Source organism: Sorex araneus, chromosome 4 (assembly GCF_027595985.1).
Source record: "Sorex araneus isolate mSorAra2 chromosome 4, mSorAra2.pri, whole genome shotgun sequence".
NCBI lineage: Eukaryota > Metazoa > Chordata > Mammalia > Eulipotyphla > Soricidae > Sorex > Sorex araneus.
This window is the reverse complement of record NC_073305.1, coordinates 31,246,476-31,270,029: the sequence shown is the minus strand read 5'-3', so window position 1 is coordinate 31,270,029 and position 23,554 is coordinate 31,246,476. Positions and strand designations below refer to the sequence as shown.

At 42.2% G+C, this 23,554-nt stretch overlaps 1 protein-coding gene and 1 non-coding gene across 3 annotated transcripts in view; one reads left to right on the top strand and one right to left on the bottom strand.

Moving 5' to 3' along the window:
• OSBPL10 (oxysterol binding protein like 10) overlaps window positions 1–23,554 on the top strand; it is a 299,778-nt gene that overhangs the window by 139,743 nt on the left and 136,481 nt on the right. The window lies entirely within an intron of this gene.
• Window positions 1,776–1,881, bottom strand: LOC129404536 (U6 spliceosomal RNA). Its single transcript, XR_008629934.1, has one exon. It is a non-coding gene; the product is annotated as a U6 spliceosomal RNA (small nuclear RNA).

Sequence of the window (23,554 nt, the reverse complement as noted above, 5' to 3'; positions counted from 1 at the left end):
GGATGGGAACTAACTATTCTTTAGAATGTATGAAACTAGGAACCAGAGAGAAAGTATAAGAATCAAGGTGCTTGCTTGGAGCTAATCCTGTTTTCATCATTTGCACACATATGGTTGCTGAGTACTGTCACTGTCAGGAATGATTCCTGAGCACAGAACCAGGAATAAGCTCTGAGCACTACTGGATGTGGCCTTAAAACCAAACAACAAAAATTTTAAAAATGCATACATTATTTTTTAATGTATGGACTGGAGCGATAGCACAGCAGGTAGGGCATTTTCCTTGCATGAGGTGGACCCGGGTTTGAATCCTCCATCCCTCTTGGAGAACCCGGCAAGCTACCGAGAGTATCCCGCCTGCACAGCAAAGCCTGGTAAGCTCCCTGTGGCATATTTGATATGCCACAAACAGTAACAACAAGTCTCACAATGGAGACGTTACTGGTGCCCGCTCGAAAAAAATTGACGAAGAACGGGATGACAGTGCTACAGTGCTACAATGCTGCATACATCATATATTGGTGTTTGGTTTTAGAGTTGTATATACACACATATATAGGGTATATATATCTACATATATATATATATGTGTGTGTGTGTGGATTAGGGCATATGCTTTGAATGTGTAGGGCTGTGGTTCAATTACTGGCACCACACGTCCTCCTAGCATTATTGGCTTGGTATGTCTAGGTGGTCACCAGCACCATAGGGCCCTTGTAGCATAGCATCCTCTAGCCTTTGCATTGAGCCATCTGGCCTGGAAGGCCAAGAATCAGCAGGAGTGTCCCTGGGGCTCTCTAAGCTCCACTTGGGAGCAACCCCATCCCCATAGTTATTTTAAAATAAATAAAATGGAGACATAGTACAGCACCTAAGCCATTTGCCTTGCATACAGCCAGCTCCAGTTTGATCCTGGCCTTACAAATAATTCCCTGATCCTCACCAGGAGTGATCCCTGAACATAGTGCTAGGAGTAAGCCCTGAGCTTTGCTGGGTCTGACCCAAAAGACCAAAAGAGGAAAAAAGTAAACTTCTCTTTATTTTAAATACAGCAGGAGGCTGTAGAATGGTTTCTAAATAACGGAAGAAAGCTCCTGGTATGATTAGAATTTAAAAAATGGCATGCAAGATTTTCACACCTAGAATTCATCCTGCCATAGAGATGGGGTGAGATGGGCTTGACATGCAAGTTTTAAAGGAAAAGCAATTTTGCAAGAGTTAGAGAGAACATAAAATGAGCTTCCCAAGGAAAGGTGTACAGGAGAAGAGGAGAAAAGTTCTAGGCTAACACACAGAAAGTGTGTGTGGAGGGGGTGAGTGGGGGGGTGTGGATCGGGGAGAACACAGTTTTTTAGTGTGTGTCGAAACATAGCACACCATGGTCAGGATCAGATCTGCAAACACCAACACTTGATGGCAGCTTTCTGTGATGACAAGTCTAATGGGATTATCTGGGATTGGCACCGGCTGTGTCCTAAAGGATCTGTAGGTGATGCTTCTGCATAAGTTGGGCCAATGGGAGGCTCAGATGGAGGCCATGTGAGCAAAAGGAACCCGAAGCTGTCAAGAGGGGCGTGAGTGTGACTCTCTTTCCTCTCCTTCTGGCCTTGGGTGAGCGTCCTTCTCCCACTGGTATTCCCTGAGTTGGCCTTCAGCTCCACTGTGGGCTTGTCTCCTGCCAGCAGGCTGCCCCTTCTAAATTCTGCTTCTAGACTCTTCTTTCTTACATGTCCCCAGACCTAGAGTTTGTAATAGTTTCTTTTTTTTTTAAATTTAAAAATATGGAACGCTTCATGAATTTGCATGTCATCCTTGCACGGGGCCATGCTAATCTTCTCTGTATCATTGCAATTTTAGTATATGTGCTGCCAAAGCGAGCATGAGTTTGTAATAGTTTCGCATTGTTGCTGATCTCTAGGTTGCCTCCAGATAAACAGTTTTCCCTATTAAGTATTATCTTCTGTATCATAGTTTTCCATATTAAATTTACTTCCTTTTTTTTTGACAACACAATTTTTTAATTTAAAAATACACCTCTTATCCAGCAACACCACTTCTTGGCATCTATCTTTAAAACACAAAACATTAATTTGAAAGGAAAAACACCTATGTTTATTGCTACACTTAGTACAATAACTGAGTTATGGAAAGAATCCAATTTCAGATATATGGATCAAGAATTTGTGGCATACATACACAAAGGAATACTATGCAGCTCTAAGAAAGAACAAAATCATATGATTTATGGCAACATGGATGAAACTAGAGGATATCATGCTGAATGAAGTCAGTCAATAGGAATGGGACAGATATAAAGTAATCTCTCTCTTGTGTGGGACTTGAAGAGATATAGAGAGGTAGCAACAAAGACCTAAAAGAAACATAATGGGAGGGTTGACCCACACAGTTGAGTTGGGGGCAGGGATGAGAGGGAAGGGTATTGGGGAACATGGGGGAGGGAAGTGGATGTGATGTTAGAATTATGTTCATGAGAAACCATTATTAATAGTATTGTAAACAAAAAAAATCCCAGCTTTGTCTTAAAATGTATTTTAAAAATAAAATACACTCTTGTTCCTGAGTTTGGGGTGAGGGTTTGTGAGCCCACATTTTGAGAACTGCTTGGTGGTCAATACAGATAGGGATTAGAGTGATGGCAGTGAGTGAAAGCAGAAATGGACACGTTCTGTTTTAAAATTTATTTTAATTAATTAAATTAATTTTTAATAATGTAGGAGTACTGCTATTTGTTTAGCCATGGATTAAGCTGATTGAATTGGGCATGAACTCCACATTACTTTTTTTTTAAATTATATCACCGTGAGATAGAGTTACAAGTCTTTTATGTTTGAGATTCAGCCATACAATGTTGGAACATCCATTCCTCCAACAGTGCACATTTTCCACCACCCACATCACAGAGAAATGGAGACTTTCAAGGAGGCAAATCTAGATCAAAACAGTGACTAGAGCATGTCTTTAGGAAAGAATGTGTCTTTAGAATGACTTGAGTGGAGTCTGGGAAAGGAGAAACTAATTTAAGGCAAATGATCTATCTAACAGAGAGGTCAAGGAGACGTTGATATGTCCTTTATGTGAAAGTACTTTGTAGGTCATAAGAAATCTGGAGTTATATTGGGGACTGAATGGGCACATGTGATTCCTCTGAGGAAAAATGAGAGTTGCAGAGAAGCCACAAGAGTTCTTTGGAGACACAATTACATTCACCTAACTGAAGAGCGAATCTCAGAATTGTCACACAGTTAGATGATGGAGGAAAAATTGAAGACATTGATGAGATACCAGATGTACGCTCAGATGCAACAGACAGTGGGATGGCTTATCACCCCCAAAGCTTCATAAGGCGAGAGTGCTCAGTAGCATCAAAGCTGTGGCAAAATAAAGAAGGACAAAAGGGAAAGATTTGCCCTCAGGAAGGCCAAGAAAGGGGCATGCTTTATATTTAGCAACCAGCTTCAGATTAGTTTCCAAAGTGACCTTTTAAAAATAGATATTTCGCCCATTTCTCCGCGCCCGCACCCCCAGAATGACTGACGAAGAGGATCGAGCTGCTTGGGACACCGGCAGCCCACCAGCAACCTGCAGTATGTGACTTGAGAGTTTCTGCCAGGTCCCCCGAGCGGGGGCCTGGCGTTTCTCTTTTTTTTTCTTTAATCTATCTCTCTTCCCCTCAACCTCTGGGCACAGCACAGCATCTACCCCACTTCTGAGCACAAAATGGAGAGACGCACCCAAGTGCGCGGCGCGGCTGGCGGGGGATCGAGGGCGGGGAAGTACCGGTCTCCGCCCACATCGGACACTTAAAGAGAGTGCAGCCACGTGGGCTTTCCCATTTCTCCGCGCCCGCACCCCCAGAATGACTGACGAAGAGGATGGAGCTGCTTGGGACACCGGCAGCCCACCAGCAACCTGCAGTATGTGACTTGAGAGTTTCCGCCAGGTCCCCCGTGCGGAAATCTCTTTCTCTCTCCTTCAACTTTTTCCCTGGACTTTAGACAGAAACCCAGAACCGCGCGGCCGCGACCTAATGTCATCTTAGTACCAGCAGTATGTAATGGTTCCTTCTTAATGGGTCGGACTTTTGTGGGTGATCCTAACAAGTATAGTAAGTATTTTGTTGAAATATTGAAGGCAATCAAAATGGTAGCCATCTCTCTAGACTGAACTAAGCTATATCCCCACGCCGGCTGAGAAGAAATATCCTTCTTTCTCGGGAAGAAACGTGGCGTGGTGTCAAACATAGTGTGATGTCCATTAAGCAAACAGACCAGGTGGCGTGGGAATGGGAAATAAGGGGAAAAATTAGGTACATGGACCAGCGGGACGCTGGTGGTATCTCGAGCCGGAGCCGATATCAGTGCAAGAGCTTTGGTTCCAGAAACTGCTTCCAGACACTCTACTAGACTATCAACTAAGCCAGAGCCCCACGCTTGCTGATGACGGGAAATAACCATCCTCTTCGGTTTTTTTCCCTTTGTCAGACAGCGTGGCGATTACTAAACAGGCGTGAACTCGGTGGCGCGGGGCAAGGGGGAAAAAGAAAAGTTATGTAACAAACAGCAGGACTTAATATCTCTATATGCTTAGTAATGGAGAATTATCAAATGCCTCATTGGCAATAGGACTGTCTTTTTCTTTTTGGGGGGAAACCCCAGCAACGGTAGGGAGTTGTGTGTTGAAACATGGAATGTAATCGAGATAAGCACAAATGAAGTGAAACTTATCACGTACAAGGGTGGGGACTAGGGAGGTGGGAGGGGGCGGCAGATATACTGGGAGGGTTGGGGATGGAAGATGGGCACTGGTGAAGGGAGGGGTGTTTGAATATTGTATAACTGACATAATCTTGAGAACTTTGTAACTCTCCACTTGGTGATTCAATAAAAAAATAAAAAAAAAATAAAAATAGATATTTCTGGGGGCTGGAGCAATAGCACAGCGGGTAGGGCGTTTGCCTTGCACACGGCCGACCCGGGTTCAATTCCCAGCATCCCATATGGTCCCCTGAGCATGGCCAGGGTAATTCCTGAGTGTATGAGCCAGGAGTGACCCCTGTGCATTGCCGGGTGTGACCCCAAAAGAAAAAAACAGACATTTCTACATGTGACTATTATTCAGTTGCTTCGGGGTTGCCATCTGCAAAGTACACATCCTATCTAAGTGCCTGATCACAGGAAGACTCCCTCTTAAGTTGGGTTACTAATGCCCAGAAAACCCAAGGAAACTCTTTTTTATTTTTTTTGCTTCTTGGGTCACACCCAGTGATGCACAAGGATTACTCCTGGCCCATGCGCTTAGGAACTACTCCTGGCAGTGCTTGGGGAACCACATGTGATGCTGGGAATCGAGCCCAGGTCGGCCCCATGCAAGGCAAATGCCCTACCCGCAGTGCTGTCACTCAAGCCCCCAAGGAAACTCTTAAGCGGTGTCACTACCGGCTCCAGAAAGAGGCTGACTGCTCCATCTGTTTGGGGACCTCGGGAAAGAATCTGTTTGCTCAGACCTTCCTCCTTTGGGAGCACGTAGAACAGCAGAGCATTTTAAATGTGGATTTGGTAGAGCGATTACTTTTGCTTCCCTCCCCCCATCCTTTTAAGGTCCTATTAGACCTTATGCTTTGTAGACACTCTGGGTAGAATTTGAGCGAGAACTGCTTGTTCCAAGTTCTGTTCTGTGTGCGATACAGTTGATGTTATGAGAAAACTCTGTAATAATATAATTAATTCATTAACCTAGTTTTTCCCCCGCTTACAAGAGTAATATAATTTTAAATAGGAAAATCTGGAAAGAGTGATATGATTTCTATATTCTCTAAAACATCCATTGTTAACCTTTTGTGATTGTTCAGATACTTTTTATTCTGTGTTGGTGGACTTATTTTAGTAGGGTCGCACTTAGCAGTGCTAAGGGTTACTCCTGACAGTGCTTAGTGCTCAAGGGAGTATTCAGGAGGAGCATGTAGTAATCTATCCTGCATGCAAAGAGTAAGATCCAGCTCTTTCTCTGGCCCACTCTCTGTCATCATCCTGAAATAACACTCTGCATGCATTAAGAGCTCCTTCCCTTTACCCATTTCCCCAAGCCTTGGCAACTATCATTTGTTGCCTCTCTCTACGTTTTGGTTTTTCATACCTATGGAATGATATGGCTTTTGTTGTTCTGATGTAGCTTTGAGGTTTAACCATGTTGTAGTGTGCGAGTCCTTCATGGCTTTTTATGACTAAGCTCCACAATTTGTCCATTCATCAGTCATTTCTATCTTTTGGCTATTATGAATAGAACAGCTGTGAGATCCAACTTGTTACTTGCTCCTAGGTTGTAAAGTACACAGGTTGAAACTGTCTCCTTGGATTATAGCAGCTCACGAGTAGAACCCACACATTTTGCTTCCTGCAAAGCATATCTCTATTACAAATCCTTATGTAAGTGGGTAGCCTCTCGGAAACTTTGACTTTTGAGTTACTGTCACTGTCATCCCATTGCTCATCGATTTGTTCGAGCGGGCACCGGTAACGTCTCTCATAGTGAGACTTATTGTTACTTTTTTTGGCATATTGAATACGCCATGGGTAGCTTGCCAGGTTCTGCCGTGTGGGCAAGATACTCTCGGTAGCTTGCCGGGTTCTTCGAGAGGGGCGGAGGAATCGAACATGGGTCGGCCTCGAAAGGCAAATGCCCTACCACTGTGCTATCACTCCAATCCGACTTTTGAGTTAAAGAAAATAAATGAAAGAAAATCCTCAAGTAACATCTTGTTCTGAGTCAGCTGGGTTGTTTTTATTTTTATCATGTCAGTTGAAACTTCAACCTGCAGAGAGTAAAGCTGGATGGGAAAAGACCAAGAAATACCAAGGTGATGAGTAAGCAAGCAGATTGTTTTGGCCATTGCCCACATCTCGGGAACTAGTTCGTACTTAACTGTTTTAGCTCAGATCCCCAGAAAGCAGAGACTGAGAAAACCCCAGGAGCAGGAATTCAGAGCAGATGGAGGAGTGAGTCTGGGAAAAGTGAAATATGGGACGAAACAGACATCCAAGTAACACACAATAGTGCTGGTTCCATTGTGGCCAATTAAGCTGAATTCCCAGTCACTTCCAAGAACCATATAGAATGTGCTTCAAAAATTTCTATGCCATGTACAAAGGGTGGAATAAGTTCTAATCAGATTTCATTGATTTGCCATTAGTTTATAATATAGTAACATTTTGGGATCACAGTTTCACGTTCTGTGTATAAGCCTCGTTACACCCACCACTAAGCTACAGTGCCAAAACACTATAAAAACGTGCCCCTTCTCCACCTACCTCTTTCCCCCTTTCCCTCTGCTAACCGCTGATTCCATGGTCTGTGAGTAATTTTTATTGGGTTTAGCCAGATCATTTGCTTTAGTTATTTAAATTCACAGATAAGTGAGACCATCTGGTAATTGTCTTTCACTTACTGATTGACTTTGCTTGGCATCATTTCCTTAAGTTCCACCCGGGTTGTCTCAAAAGACTTGTTTTCATCTTTTTGTTTGTTTTTTTTTCTGGGCTGCTCTCAGACATGCTCTGGGTTTATTCCTGGTTCTATGCTCAGGGAAGAATTCTAGCTCTGTGCTCAAAGATCACTCCTGGCGGTGCTCAGGAAGCTCATATGTGTTACCAGGGATCAAACTCAAGTCAGCTTTGTGCAAGGCAAGCACCTTACCTGTTGTACTCTCTTTATAATGCCTGGTTTTATCTTTTAAAAAAGATTTTTATTTTTATTAAAGAGCCATGATTTGCCAAGTAACTGATAGTTATGTTTTAGGCCCACAACAACTGAATTCCATTCCCTCTGCCATTGTTAATGGGATTTGTTTTTTTAAATAGATGGGTAGCATCGAAATTGCTATGTAACACAGTCTCTTTACCCATCCATTCATCCATGGGCATTTAGGCTGATTTCATGTTTTGGTGACTGTGGATAATGCTGCTATGGATGTAGGGCTGCAAACCATCATCTGAATATTAGTAGTTTCAAGTCCTTTGGAATAATGGATAAATGCAAAGGCATAGTTTTATTGGATCACATGGTATTTCCCTTCATATGTTTGTACGTGGGCTGGAGCGATAGCATAGCGGGTAGGGCGTTTGCCTTGCACGCAGCCGACCCTGGTTTGATTCCTCTGTCCCTCTCAGAGAGCCCAGCAAGCTACCGAGAGTATCTGGCAAGCTCCCTGTGGCATAGTCGATATGCCAAAAACAGTAACAACAAGTCTCACAATGGAGACGTTACTGATGCCCGCTCGAGCAAATCGATAAGCAACGGGATGACAGTGACAGTGATGTTTGTGTGTATAGACATGGGATACATGCATATATATTTAAAATATTTAAAATAATGTCCATTTTATTTTCCATAGAAAGTGTACCAAGTTATATTCCTGTCAACGGTTCTTTCCCTTTCTCCCACATCCTTGTAACATTTATTGTTTTCCAGTCTTTTTGATGTGATCTGTTCTTGTGGGTGAGAGGTACAATTTTGCAGTGATTTTGCTTTGCATTTCCTTAATAGTAAATGATCTTGAGCTTTTTAATTTTTTTGATTGTCGTTGGGCCATCTATATATTTGGAGCATTATCTAGTCAAATGATTTGCTCATTTTTTTCCAGTGGGATGTTTTATGTTGTTGTAAGTTGTGAGATTTCTTTTTTTTTTTTTTGGCTTTTTGGGTCACACCCAGCGATGCACAGGGGTTACTCCTGGCTCATGCATTCAGGAATTACTCCTGGCTCTTCTCGGGGGACCATATGGGATGCTGGGAATTGAACCCAGGTTGGCTGTGTGCAAGGCAAACGCCCTACCCACTGTGCTATTTCTCCAGCCCCGTAAGTTGTGAGATTTTTAAAATGGATTTTTACATAGGAAGCCTTTGCCAGATGCATGATTTGCAAAAGATGTCCCGATTAGTAGGTGGCCTTTTTGATTTTGTTCTAGTTCTTTCCACCATAAAAAAAGAAAAACATTCTTAACTTGATGTTGAGCCATTTGCCTAATTTCTATTTGTTTTTCTTGCCATCAGCGTTGTCTCCTGGTTCATCCCAAGATGAAAGTTCAGAAGTGGGGGATGGAGTATTGCATTACTGGCTTCCTACTTCCCCCACTTACCATTGCTCCCGGTTGTGCTATGCGCATGTCCACACTCCTTTGGACTTCCGGGATTGCTATTCTGCCTGTGCTGAAAGTAGATTCTCATTAACTGGCTGAATTGGCTTCTATTGAACAGCCCCAGGTCAGAAAGCAGAAAGTAAATAGCACAGCTGAGACCCGGTGCACTGACACCAGGGCAACACTCTGGTTGCTGGAGCTCAGGGTGGGCCGACAGGGTAGGAGTCACTTTCACCTTTTCTCAAAGCTTCAGGAATGTCCAGAATTGAGGGTTGCTGATCACGGGGAGTTTTCTCAGCTTGGCTCCCTGTGAAGGTCATGTACTTGTCCCAGGCGCCTTAACCTCTCTCTCTTTTTCTAATCTTCCATTATTCATTTTGATGGAATTAACGCCAGTTGATCCTCTAGTGTTAAACCACCGTGGCTGTTAAAGCAGTAGGAATCCAATTAGATTTTAATAAAAGACCAAATCCTCTTTAAAATGAATAATTTGGACTCCAACAGGTAGCACAGTCTCTGGAGACGGAGAGAAATAAGGAACAATCTCTCATGTACTATCATGCAGGGAGTGATAAGAGTTTAATTTTCTCCTTCATGGGCTCAGTCCGTGATGACAGTGATATGCAGAGAGGCTCAGAAGCACGTTGTGTCCTGAGAGGAGCTCCTGTGTTTCTGTAATGCCCAAACACCTCTTGCATCTGTATTTCCCATTTCTCTGTGTCCTTGGACTCTAACATAGCACTGACCTCCCAAGGAATATGCAAGGAAATGCTTCATCTCTGTACTGAGCTCAGGAGCTCTTTGCTGAGGTAGTATTTGCACCGATAAAATTTATGGAAACTGCTTTATTGCAGTTTACTCATTGGACAACAATATGCTTCAGTCTAGGGCTGACTCCAGGAGAAATCCTCTTAGCTTATGATATGGAGACTGAGTTTCCTAATCCAAAACACTTGGCTCGAGCCAAGGTAATATACACACACTTTAAGCATGTGTGCAACTTTTTAACTTACAAGCCTTATGCACCACTCTTCAGCTGTGCTTTCACAGCCCTTTTATCAAGCTTGAGTTGACGAGTAGAAAGTGAATCAGCTAGCTTGCAGAAAGCCTGTCTGTAACACCTCACCTATAATCTTCTCTTTTGGCTTTGGTCACAAACAGGATAAACTCACATAGAATTCTTCAACATTTTTTTTTTCTAAATGGTTTTCTAGTCTTTGTTAGTATGCCCAAACCTAATAGAACATCAGTATTTAAAAAAGCAATGCACTTCTTTTTTTAAAAAAATTTTTATTAGTGAATCACCGTGAGGTACAGTTACAGACTTAGAAACGTTTGTGCTTGTGTTTCCAGTCATACAATGGTCGAGTGACCATCATCCACCACTGCCCATTTTCCACCACCAGCATCTCTCCCCCTACCCTACCCCGCCTCTGTGGCAGGGCATTTCCTTTTGCTCTCTCTCTCTCTCTCTCTCTCCTTTTGGGTGTTGAGTGCACTTCTTTTTTTATATTTATTTATTTATTTATTTTGCTTTTTGGGTCACACCCGGCGATGTGCAGGGGTTACTCCTGGCTTTACACTCAGGAATCACCCTTGGCAGTGCTCAGGAGACCATATGGGATGCTGGGAATCGAACCCGGGTTGGCCGCGTGTAAGGCAAACGCCCTACCCGCTGTGCTATCACTCCAGCCCCTGCACTTCTTTTTTAAAAAATTTTAAAATTTTAAAATTTTTAAAAATTCATATAGTTGTTCACAATAATGGACCACTTTCAATATTTTGACATCAGTCCCACCACCATTACACCTTCCCACCATCATTATTTTGAATTTTTCCGCCACCACTCAAACCTGCCGGAGAGGCAGATGCTAGATAATTTATTTTGTATTGCTTGTTATGAATAGCATAAGATGTTGTGCTGCCGCGAAATTGGCTACACACTCCTGGGATTCTAAAATTTTAGATAATTAGGGTCTGGAGAAATCTCTGCAGTGAGCTGCTCGGTTTTGAGATTCTTTTGTGTGTCTACGGATCATGGCCGTTCAGGAGCTAAATTTCAGCCATACACAGTTCGTGGGCTGCATATGGCTGACCTCCAGGGTCGCATACAGATGGGGAGATGAGAAGGACAGGCTCACCCTCTGCCCCTGAGGCCTGGAGATTGCCACCACTGAACCTGTGTACCTGCACTTCTCACTGGGTTCTGGAAGTTGGCGGCTGCCGGGATGCTTAGGGAGCAGGTGGAGGGACGACAGGTGAAATAGGACTGGTGCAAAGTCCGGGAGCATCTCTGCAGCGAGCTGCTCATTTCTGAGGCTTGTTTATGTGTCTTAGCAATGCACTTCCACTGATATTTTTCAAGGTGTGCAAATTGGTTTCAGAAAGGGGATTTTTTTGTCATGTGTATGTGCTATTTTTGTTTTTGTTTGGGGGAGGTCACACCCGGTGGTGCTCAGGGCTAACTCTTTGTTCTGCTTTCAGGGATTCTGTCAGGCTCGGCAGCCCAAACTAGGTGCAGGGGATTGAACCTGGGATGGCCATATGCAAGGCAAATGTCCTAACCACTGTACTATTGTGATCCCCCCGCCCCCCCGCCATGTACGTTTATCAGTGTATGCAGTCAGTGGTCTAGAGAGCTAGTTCAGCAGGTAGGGTGCTTGCCTTGCACACAGCTGACCTGGATTTGATACCCAGCCCTACACATAGTCCCTTGAACATTTCCAACAGTGATGCCTAAGACAGAGGTAGGAGTAGGCCCTGAGCCCTGTCAGGTGTGGTCCCCCAAACCTCACCCCCACTTCCCCCCAAAAAAACAAACCCATGTGCAGTCAACATAGTAAATCAGCAGAAACAGAGTAGGGACTAGATCTATCAATTGATTTTTTTGTAGACCCCCGTGATCAGCAGGTGGGGTCAGAGGGTGCAAGCATCAGCAGAGAGAGGCTGAAGCCACAAGCCATCAACTCCTCTCTGATTCTCCCAGGAAAGTGGAGGGAAATCCAATCAGTTGGTTAATCTAAGACATGAGCTTCTACTATAGCATTTTTGCTCTCTCTCTGCCTTTCTGAGATTGGGCAGCACAATTGTCCTCATCTATTATGATATGACCTACACTCTTCTGATATTGCCTCTTTCTGCACACTTCCTGAGGGGAAAAGTTTGTGTTTGGGGGAGTGTTGTTATTCCCCAGCTTTGCCAGATAACCATTGAAGGAACCAGGTTCTTCAAAGTTCTCTGTTTAGAATGACTGCGTTCTAGTTCTCAAACTACTTATACTTGTGGTTGCCTGTACTTTTGGGGGTGAGGGACACTGCTCTCTGAGACATGTGGAGCCAGAAATCTAACTCAGACTTTCACACATACAAAGCCAGTGCTCTGCAACTTGAGCTATATGCCCCTACCCCGATCCCCTGTCTTAAATTCATTGGTAAAAGTGAAATTTGGAAATTTATTATTTTTTCTCCTTTTGTGATCCTGAAATTAGTTTATAGGAAATGAGCATATTACTGGCTCCTATATGTTTGCAAATTATAGTCTAGGGATTCTTAAACATGCAAGACATTATCTAAAATTTTTTTTTAGCTTTTAAAAACAATCCTAGTTGAGTGCTAGCATAAATTTGTGAACCTATGGTATATTTCTGCTTTGATAAGATGTGCCCTAGGGAGGGGTTATGTTGATGTGTGATATGTCTCATGCACATGCTATATAGGTATAAAAGGTGCAGCAGAAAAGAGGAATGCAGGATGAACCGTCACCTAGGTTCTTAGCAAAGCCCACACTTTGAGGAATATTTCCTAATGGCGTCCTTGAGTTTTTAAGGTTCCTGCAGACTTCTGTGGCTGTTGCCCTTTTGTAGGTTATTGGGATGCCATCTAGCTAGACTTCTGAGTTACTGGCGAATCTTGCATTTCTGTCTCAACTTCTTTGGGAGGCCCAAGTTTAGAATAAGTAATAGGAGGGATTTATTGCATGCAGGTGTCTGCGTACTACTGAGGCAGGTTAAAGGTGGTGTGATTAAATTTTTAGAGTGTGAAACGTTTTGAGACACAAGTAGGAGTGCCCTTCTGAGCCTCATGCTTTAGTGCCTGAGCATTTGGGAAGGAGATAATGATTGCCTCTAAGTAGGCAGGAGTGCTCTGTCAGAGATTAGTTATTGATTGGGAGAAAATCAAATTTGCTTCTTGAAATGTTCAGTCTTAGAATTGCATTGGACTTTTCGTCCCCCATGGCTGGCTTGACCCACTGGTGGGTGACAGAAGTTTAAACGTGAAATAAGAATCCTTTTTCCAACCCTGTTGTGGAGCGATCACTTATAGGTTTTCTTGGCATGCGGTCTTTTGTTCTGTGATTCATTCCTGGCATAAACTGTCATCTGGGTCGATTATATTGAGATGTGAGAAGTCAAGAGAATGGAATAAATCACAGAATGCCCACCTTCAGGGCACCAGAGACACACTTTTACTCTGACAGAGTCTTCGGCAGAGATTCTGTGTCCCAAGTAGGCATATGTAAATTGTATGCAAATAGCAATTTAATACCTGAATGTAGCCCCAAGGAGAAATGTTTATTGGATCCCATTGTTCTAATTGGCTCATCTTTCTGAGTGTCTGCCTTTCAGCCCTGGGTGATGCCAGGCACTCTCGCTTGCCCAGCAAATTGTCTGTATTGTCTAATTCAGGAGCTCATCTTTCCAGCCCATTACCTTGCTGGCTTTAGCTTAGACTGCTCAGTGCTGTGTATCCTACCACCCACCCATACTGTTCTTGCTGAAGCCCTTTAGGGGACCCCCTCACCTCAACAGGTGGACTGCCTCACTCCCCCTGCTTCTAGCCCCCTGCCTCCAGGACCCTTTGTACTTGAGTTTCTTCTGAAAACACAGTTCCTTCCTTTGCTTACTCTTGCTTCATTCAAATTTTTAAATCAAGTACCATCATCTGCTGAAGATTTACCTGGCCACCAGTTATAAACTTGGACAGCCCTCTCACCTTTCTCTGTCTCTGCTTTATTATTTTCGATGCTAAGACACTTTATATTTCACTGATTTGTTTGTATGATTTTCTCACATCATCAGGATGTGAGGCAAGGAGTTGGTTTTGTCCGTTATAGTTCCTGCTGTGTGTAGTGCCTGGCCATGTAGGTGCTCTGATGCTTGTGGGATCAGCTGAATAGTAATGGTGTTGGTTGGTCGTGTTTGTGGAGATTCAAGTGTGAGAGATGGGTTCTGTCGGAGTTGATTTCGCCTTGGCACTGTTTGGGTCTCCTGGATCAGTGCACAAACTCCTTCCTCGTGTTGGGGAAGTTCTTAGCATTTCCTCTTCCACCAGCCATCTGGTTCCTTTCTCTCTTCCTTTCCCTCTGGAATTCCTTTAATTCTTGAATTCCTAAAATCTTCTTGCTGTTGACTATGATATATCTTAAATTTTCTTTATAAAAAAATCTTCTTTCCTATTAACTCTTTTTTTTCTTTTTGGATCACACTCAGCAATGCACAGGGGTTACTTCTGGCTCTGTACTCAGGAATTACCCTTCCCGGTGCTCAGGGATGCTGGGAATCGAACCTGGGTCGGCCGCATGCAAGGCAAACACCCTACCCACTGTGCTATTGCTCCAGCCCCTTTCCTATTAACTCTTCATTATTGATGATGTCATGTGGCTTGTCTTTGAGGTCTCTAATTCGATTTTTGGCTTCTTCCAATTTGCTGCTGAGTTCAACAAACATTACCCATATTATTGAATAACTGATTAAGGACCTTTCAGAATTAAAAATATTAGTGCCGTGTATTTTAGTCATACTGAGCTGATAGTGTCTCTTTGGGGATTGGAATACAGTATGGGATTGTGATATTAGAAAGAAACTTTACCCTGAGTGCTAATAATAGTATTCACAAAAAGTTGTGGGTCTTGTTTATTTGTTTGTTTGGGGACCATAACCAGTGGTGCCCAGGACTTACTCTATGCTCAGGGGTTGCTCCTGGTTGGACTTGAATGATGACATGGGATTCTGGGGATTGATATTGAGTCAGCTGTGTGCAAGGCAAAGTTCTCTCCCCATTGTACTATTGTTCTAGCCTTAGTTGTGGATATTTTAGACCTCAGATGAGTCACCTCTAGAAGGCAGTGCAGTATAAGGGCTAAAAGCATAGACTCTGGAGCCAGCTTGCATGGATTTTAATCCCATCTCTGTTATTTACTACCTGTGTGACCCAGGGGGAAAAGGCTGAGTCTCTCTGTGCCTCATTTCCCTCATCTGTGAAATGCAATTTATACTACCTACCCCATGGGATTATAAAGAGGATTGAATATAAGTTGTGTACATAATATTGAATAGTAATATTTCTATTACTTAGTATCTACCATAGATATAATTATGTTAAATGATTATCATCGTTATTGGATTATGGAAAATCCATCAGTCCAAATAAGACCTCTTTAAATTTTTTTTAAAACTCTTAATGGATTTCCTTTTAAAAAAATCAATTCTCATTCCCATTGTTTCTTTTAGCATCAGTATCTTGAATATACGAACCTATGCATGTATTTTAAATTGATATAAGTGGTGTTGTTGCACAAATTGTGTTCTTTTCTTTTTACAACCTTTAAACTCAGCAGTATGTTTTCAGTTTTATTTATGCCACTATACATACCTCTAAGTCATTACTTATAACTGGTGCGTGCATATTATTTTATTGCATGCGTAGTCCACATTTTATCTATAAAAGTCTTGCGGAATTTGTTAATGTTCTGTTGTTCCACAGCAAAATAAAGATAGAATTATACTGAATCAGCAGAAAGAGGGAATCCCCATGCTTTGAGAATAAAGTATCTGTACGAATCACAAAACCCTGAAGATAGGGTGTGGGGGAAGGTGCAGAAACTGAGGGATGGATGTGTGGAAGATTTTGAAATCTGGATTGGCCACTTCTATATGGATGTAGACTATTGAGAGGTTGTGAGGGCCCAGGAAAGTGCTATGTGATAAAGAAGCCAAGTGCTTGAGATGTTTTAGCCCTATGAGGTCTACCCAAGCAGGCTGGGCCAGATCATGAGTTAGGGATTTGGGAGCTGCTGAATTTCCTGCTAGAGAAGAGTGAGCAGGATTTATTTGGGTGCTGAAAATGTTGGGAGAAAAAGCAAGCTAAAAAATGGCATTTTCCTTCCATTTGCAGGAAGTGGAAATGTGATTCTGTGCTGGCGCTGACTATCCAAAGATCTGGCATTTGCGTGTATAATTATGGGTTGAGGATGATGTGTTTAGAAGCAGGCTAGAGAGTGTCTGTCTGTGAACCACCGCTATTTTTTTCCTTCATACCTGTTTGCAGGTGTTTGCTTGTGTGCCCTGTTTGCATATTTGCTTGTGAGCACACGTGTATTTAAAGGACATTGGTATAAGGTTAGTAGGAAATGTCTATTAAGATAATGTGTAGATTACACTGGACAATGATTTTTTTATGCCTGCTCATTTAAAGTTGAGACTCCTCTGCATTTAGGCAAGAATTGGAAAGAATCAACCAAATTAAAATAATTTTGTAAAATTAATCAGGGAATAAATTTGGCAGATGCCTCATTTAAATATCTTAGTTCTCTGTTATGATTGTTTTGTTTGTTTTAAGCTTGAGATAACAGAACATTTAAAAAACAAAAACAGGGCAGGTGAGATAGTTTAAAGACTTTGCTTTGCATGTGCTGAACTCAGTTCAGTCCCAGCACTGGGTACCACATATGGTCTCCTGAGTACCACCAGGGCTTATTCTTGAACACAGAGCCAGGAATAAACTCTGAGCACCACTGGGTGTGGCCCCACCTCCCGCCCCTCAAAAAAAAAACAAAACAACCCAACAGAATATTAAAAATATAGAAACAAGGACAAATGAAAGGTGGATATGAAGTTATAAAACAAACTATTAGAACTTTATGCATTAGAAGCGTTTTATTTACATATCAACTACTAAGAACACAAAATTCAGAATAATTTTAAGGTCCTGATGTACTGTTTCAAAAATGGTAATTTTTCCCTTTATTGTTGATTCTGAGATATATGTACATTTGGAAGCAACAGAATGAGTCGCATTTTTTGTACATTAATTTAATTTTTAGGGGAGAAAAATATTTTTCAGGGAGAAGGACTCTAATGAAATGATTTTAGTTGTTTAAATTTGTTTTCAAAATAATAACCAGGCTGGTTTGATTTTTTTTCTCTCTCCCTTGGGCCATTTTATTCTAAAATATAGCGATTTCTATTCTTTCACTATAAAACATTCAAGGAAGTGAGGAAAACATGCACAAATTAGGTGTCATTTGTGTGCTGTTAGAATTTATTGACTCTCAGCAACTTTTCCCACCAGAAAAAAATGTTTATGGTAGAAATGGTTTATATATTTTTTTCACATTACTCCTTTTCAGCTTTAAATTTTAGCTTCAACAAGCTAAGTATAAATCTAAAAAATGTTTTAAGGGTTATTTTAGGACCAACTGATGACCTTTTCAATTTGGGATTTGAATTTTATGCCCAAATATTAGCAGAAAATGACCCGTTATTCATTTAATATATTCTTTGATTTTTTTATATTCATGTTGTATTAGAGTGCAGGTGAGTTTTTGAAATGATGAAATCATCTTTTAAATGTATTTTTCTCTGAAAAGTACATTTTAAACATACTTTTATCTCTTCTCTGAAGCAAACTTTTAATTTTTTAAAGTATTTCTGATGGTTGCTCTTACTTCGTAAAAAAATGTTAAAAGTTTAAGCCCCTGTCTGCTGAGAGACCTACAGATATAACCTGTTAGGCCAATGCATTTGATGCCAGCACCACTCACAGACATTCATTATCACCAATGTTTGAAGTTCTCATTCCTATTCATAAGTAATAATAAAAATGAATTGTCATGTAGTGCATGCTTTACTACCTTGATGTGGCATGTACTTCACTACCTCTAATTTTTTTCTTCTTAATGCAGGGGCAGTAGGATACAAATGAAAATGCATGATTTCACTCAGCCACACAGCTCCTGCCTTGTGGAGCCCAGATTTTTAAATATCTCTATTTTATTTTATTTCTTTTATTTTTAATTGAATCACAGCAAAATGCACAATTATAAAGTTGTTTATGATTGGGTTTTAGTCACACAATGTTCCAACACCCATCCCTACACCAGTGTACATTTTCCACCACCCCAGTTCCACGCCCTGCCTCTATGGAAGGCACCTTTCCTCTTTCTGTCTGTCTCTGTCTGTCTCTGTCTCTGTCTGACTCTCTTTCCTTTTGGGCATTATAGTTAGCAATGCAGATACTGAAAGGTTATCATGTATATCTCTTGACCTACTTTCAACATTCTGTTCTTGTCCAGAGTAATCCTTTCCAACTATGACTATCATACCGGTCCCCTTAGAGCCCAGATTTGATCACAGGCTTCTGACTTGAGAACTCTGTAACCACTGCCCCACTCTGCCTTGGTGAACTAGATCCTTTCACTACTCTTTTGGTCATTGGTGTGGTCCGGAAGACTCTAGATAATCTCGTGCTTCTGCTCTCAGCTTTCCAGTTGTCTCTCTTTCTCACCCAAGTGAGAAATACCGGGAGTTCCTCCTCTCCCTTTCCCCAGCATCCTTTCCTTCATGCCGTTTTTGACCAGTAGACACAACAAGTGTGTATGGCCCTTCTTGACAACCTTTACTGGAGCGTCACACCTGGCAGGCTCAAGGCTTACTCCTGCTCTGTGCTCAGGCTCACTCGAGGCAGTGCTTGGGAGAATCTTATGAGCGCTGGGATTGGCCATATGCAGGTCAAGCTCCTCACCTCTGTGCTGTTTTTCTAGCTCCCTTATTGGCAACTTTAAGACATTGAAGATTCCAGTGAAGGAGATAGGGAAAAAATAAGAAGTTGGTCAGTTCCATACAGCATGATTATTGTCAAATAATTGGCCAGAATCTGCATGTCAGCACTTGGTGCTATCTGTGATCACGCTGTCTTCTTTGGAACTGGGCCATTCCCATCAGGCAGATTTGTGGAGGGGGCCGGGACACCAAGGATGATTCTCTGGGGGTAAAGAATTTATCTTAATCCCTAATAGAAATCCTAATAGTTACCCTGGGACCTGCTTTGCATACTGGAGCCTGGATTCCATCCCTAGAACTGTAATGTACTTTGAGCACAAGCCAGGAGTAGCCCCTGAGCACCACTGAGTATGGTCCCAAGACAGAGAGAGAGAGAGAGAGAGAGAGAGAGAGAGAGAGAGAGAGAGAGAGAGAGACAGAGAGACAGAGAGAGACAGAGAGACAGAGAGACAGAGAGACAGAGAGATAGAGAAAGGAAAAAAACCCAATACCCTTGACTCAGACTTTTTACCCCCACAGACAGCACACTTGGCATTTCTAGTTGGCCCATTGCAATAAATATTTGGAGCAAAAACATACCATGTTTTCTGTAAAATGCTGATAATATTTTAAATTAGTAATGAGGATGCATGTGTTATTTATATTTTTTATATATTTGGGCATAGTCTTAAAACAAGACCTTGACATCCTTGGTTGCATTTTGGGAAAAAAAAAACAGCTTGTTTATAGACGTGTCTTTGGTTTTAATACTTATGAGCTTTCCCCAAAATGAACTTTTTTCTTTTTCCCCTGCTCAGACTTGAGAGGAGACCATGGTGTTAATAAAACCTTGAGATGCTTACAGTTCACGGAATATTAAAGGCTTTCCAACTCAGATTTGCTGCATGTGAAGTTAGACGAAAGTCATTAAGCAGTGATTATGAGGTTCACCCATCGCGGAAAGAGTGTGACTCCTGGGGGAATGTCTTGATTTCTGGCCGTTGAGGGTGCGGCTGCTCCAGATTGAGACCCTTGCCAGACAGTCATTTGCTCTGCTCCCAAGGTTCTTATTCTACTCAGATTCAGGAAGCATTTCTCCCCCACCTCAGAATGCAGTTGCTGACCACATAGGTTCTTTAGTAAGTCATTATATTTTGGGCTTTAACCCCACCTGGATTCCAGAGAAAATGGTTTCCTCTGATTCTGTGCTAAGTAACTTTGGAACGTTGAAAAAGTCAATAAGGCCTTAATGGATGAAGTTTTAAGTGATGCAAGGAACGAAATTAACTTTGACCATTCAGGGCTGTGCATTGGGCACTACGCTAAGCATTTTATGTCCCTGATCTAATTTAACTTTCGTGATGGCTTTTAAGGGTCAATATTTATTCTGTTTTTAAAGACTAGGAAATTGATGCTTAAAAGAAAGCTTAAATAACTCCCCCAAGTTCTACCTGAGAATCTTGGCTTGGCTTCAAAACCCAATGAAAAAAATCTACCTTTTCTGCGTCTGAGTAAGCCCTCAATCAAAATGCATTTTGGTAGACTCTTAATTTTATTTATCAGGCTATCCTGACTGCACTGAGGTATCGTGCAGTGCTGGGGTTGAACTTGTCCCTCCTGTGTGCAAAAAATCCACTCTAGCCTGGTCTCCAGCCCTGCCCAGGTTACTTTACTGTCACTAAAGTGTTAAAAAAAAAATGGCTCCACCGGCCCCACCCTTAAGAAAAACACCCCAATGAAAATGACTGAGACTAAATGTGATGCTCATTGTATTTTATTATAATTGAGGTATATACAATTCTAAATCCACAGATATTTTTTGAATTTTTATTAGTGAATCACCATGAGGTACAGTTATAAACTTATGAACTTTCATGTTTGCATTTGGTTTACATCCCTCCACCAGTGCCCATTCTCCTCCACCAATGTTCCCAGTATCCCTCCCACCGCCCCCACCCCAACCCCCACCATCCCACCCTGCCTCTGCAGCAGGGCACTCCCTTTTGTTCTCTTTCCTGTTCAAAATCCACAGATTTTTAAGATAACCTCTGCCTAAGGTAATTTCAAAGCAATGCATGGTTTCCCAACTTGATCTGTTTTACAGTTAATCATGTTCGAGTTCAAGTCCCGAGGACCTTTATGAGCTCCTGTGGTATCTGGGCAAAATTCTGATTTCTCTTCTGACTCCCACCCACTCCAGAGATCCTTGGCAATTTGTAAAATTGGAGCTCACTTATATTTGACATCATTTAGAACCTTGTTCTGAGGCAAGGGCCCGTTCCTCTGTCCAGACTTTCTGGAGTGCCTTGAATAGTGCTACCATATCTTTGTCATTCCAAATCCCACACCATCTTCAGCCTGTTGACCCTTAGAACAGCCTTCTGGGACTAAGTCCGATGTGGGTGCTTTTCCCTTCCTGATGACTATGGAATTCTGGCTATATTTTCAAGTTAGCATCTTGTCAAGCTCTTCCTTACTCTGTGTGTGTGTGTGTGTGTGTGTGTGTGTGTGTGTGCATCTTAAATTCCTAGCGGGACTATAAATGTCTGTGATGAAAGGCTGTCTAGTAGGTCTCCTGTCTCTCCTTGACCTACCCTACAGAGTTGGTCTTCTCCTTGGCACAGAGCAGGCATTAGTAAATATTTAGAAATTGAAATAGAGGGATTAGCATGAATCCAATATATCTTCAGACTGCCTTTTCTCAAGCAAAAAGGAAGCATAGGAACATTTGGGATGCAAATTTTAAGTAACATTTAAAGAATTTGAACTGGCTGTGCATTCACATGGTTCAAACAGAAGAATAGAAAACTCTGGCTAGTGGAAAATCTCTCTCTCTCCTAACCCTCTCCAGTCAGCTTCTCCATAGGTAAGTAGCTGTTGGATGCTTCCGAACCATCTAGGAGATGCTGCCCTATTGGTTATACATTCAGGGGTTCTCCTTGAGGTGAGAAAGCTTTGGAGACATTGCCTCAGAGGCTAAGGAGAGTGCCAAAAGGGGCACCAGCTCCCCATAATTTGTGATCTTTGCTCTAGCGAGGGATCCAGCAAGTAGCCATCTCATTAGATTCTCAGGTGTCTTTCAAGTTCAGTACTCCTCAACCATTTACTGGCCATGGCTCCCTCCGCACTTGGTTTCTTTCCCGTTCCCCTCCCTCTGCCCTACTCTTTGGTTCCTAGTCTCATACCGTGTTCCTTCATATATGTAGTTTTCACCTGTTGCACAAGGGGCCCTATGGCCTTCAGTTGGGAAACACTTTTCTACAGTGCGCCTGTTTTATTTGTTTGGGACCACACCTGGCAATGTTCAGGGCTTACTCCTGGCTCTGTGCATGGCAGGGATGGGGGTAGAATATGATGCTAAGAGTCCATCTTGGTTTGGTCAACTGCAAGGCAAGTGCCTTACCCACTATACTATCACTCTGAAGTGATAGCGCAGTGAGTAGGGCGTTCACCTTGCATGCGGCTGACCCGGGCTCGATTCCTCCATCCCTCTCAGAGAGCCTGGCAAGCTACTGAGAGTATCTTGCTCACATGGCAGAGCCTGGCAAGCTACCAATAGCGTATTTGATATGCTAAAAACAGAAGTCTCATAATAGAGACGTTATTGGTCATTACTGGTGCCTGCTTGAGCAAATCGATGAGCAACGGGATGACAGTGATACAGTGATTTTAGAAATTTATTTTTTTACCTTATTTACACAGTGTGGTTTACAAGTTGTTTATAATACAGCTATTTTGAGCATTCAGTGCTTCACCACCAGAGTGACCTTTCCCCTGCCACGTCACCATTTCCCAACACCACCTCTCTTCCACCTACCTCCTGAGCAGGCACAAAATAATTCATTATACATTCCTCATTGCAACTAAATGGCTAATGGAATTAGAAAATGTATTTTAGTGAAGAAAATTTGTGAAAATTGTTATGTCTCACCATGAAGACATTAAGTCTTGGAGGGTTTGCTAAACTGTTTGTTGTTAGTTGAGCCTTCTATTTGACTTTTTTTTAATTTACTGAAATTAATTGACTTCTATGTGACTTTCCCATCTAATTTGGTGTGCTCTACTGGGATGTCAGAACTATGGAATTTGGAGGTGTCATGTGGCTGCACATGCAGCCATGCGCTCCAGAAGCTCTAGGATCTGAACTGATTAGTTTACATGATACTGGCTTTGGGATGTGGCTGTGGCTGCTGGGTTTCCAGAAGTATGAGGGGGCTCAGGGAGGTTGCCCGTGCCCACTCCTGAGAAGGCCCCAGAATTCTCATCTGGAAAACTGGTGTGCCTGAAATTTTTATCAGTTTGGTGATTCTGCAGATATTATTGAGAAACAGTTGAGTTGGGCTGTTGGTATGGTGGCAACCTTGGGGTGTGGGTGTGGCTCCTCTCCATTTTAAAAGAAGAATTTCCCGCATATTGTTAGAAAATTACAAGCACTTATTTTTCATAGTTAACCCGGAACTTTGTGTACTAAGTAATAGTTCTATACCTTGCATTTTCCACTTAACTGTAGAAACATTTTTCTCCAGGTTGACTCCTAGTTGCCTATCACAGCTGCTAGTGGTGCTATGGAGTCGTACCACTGTTA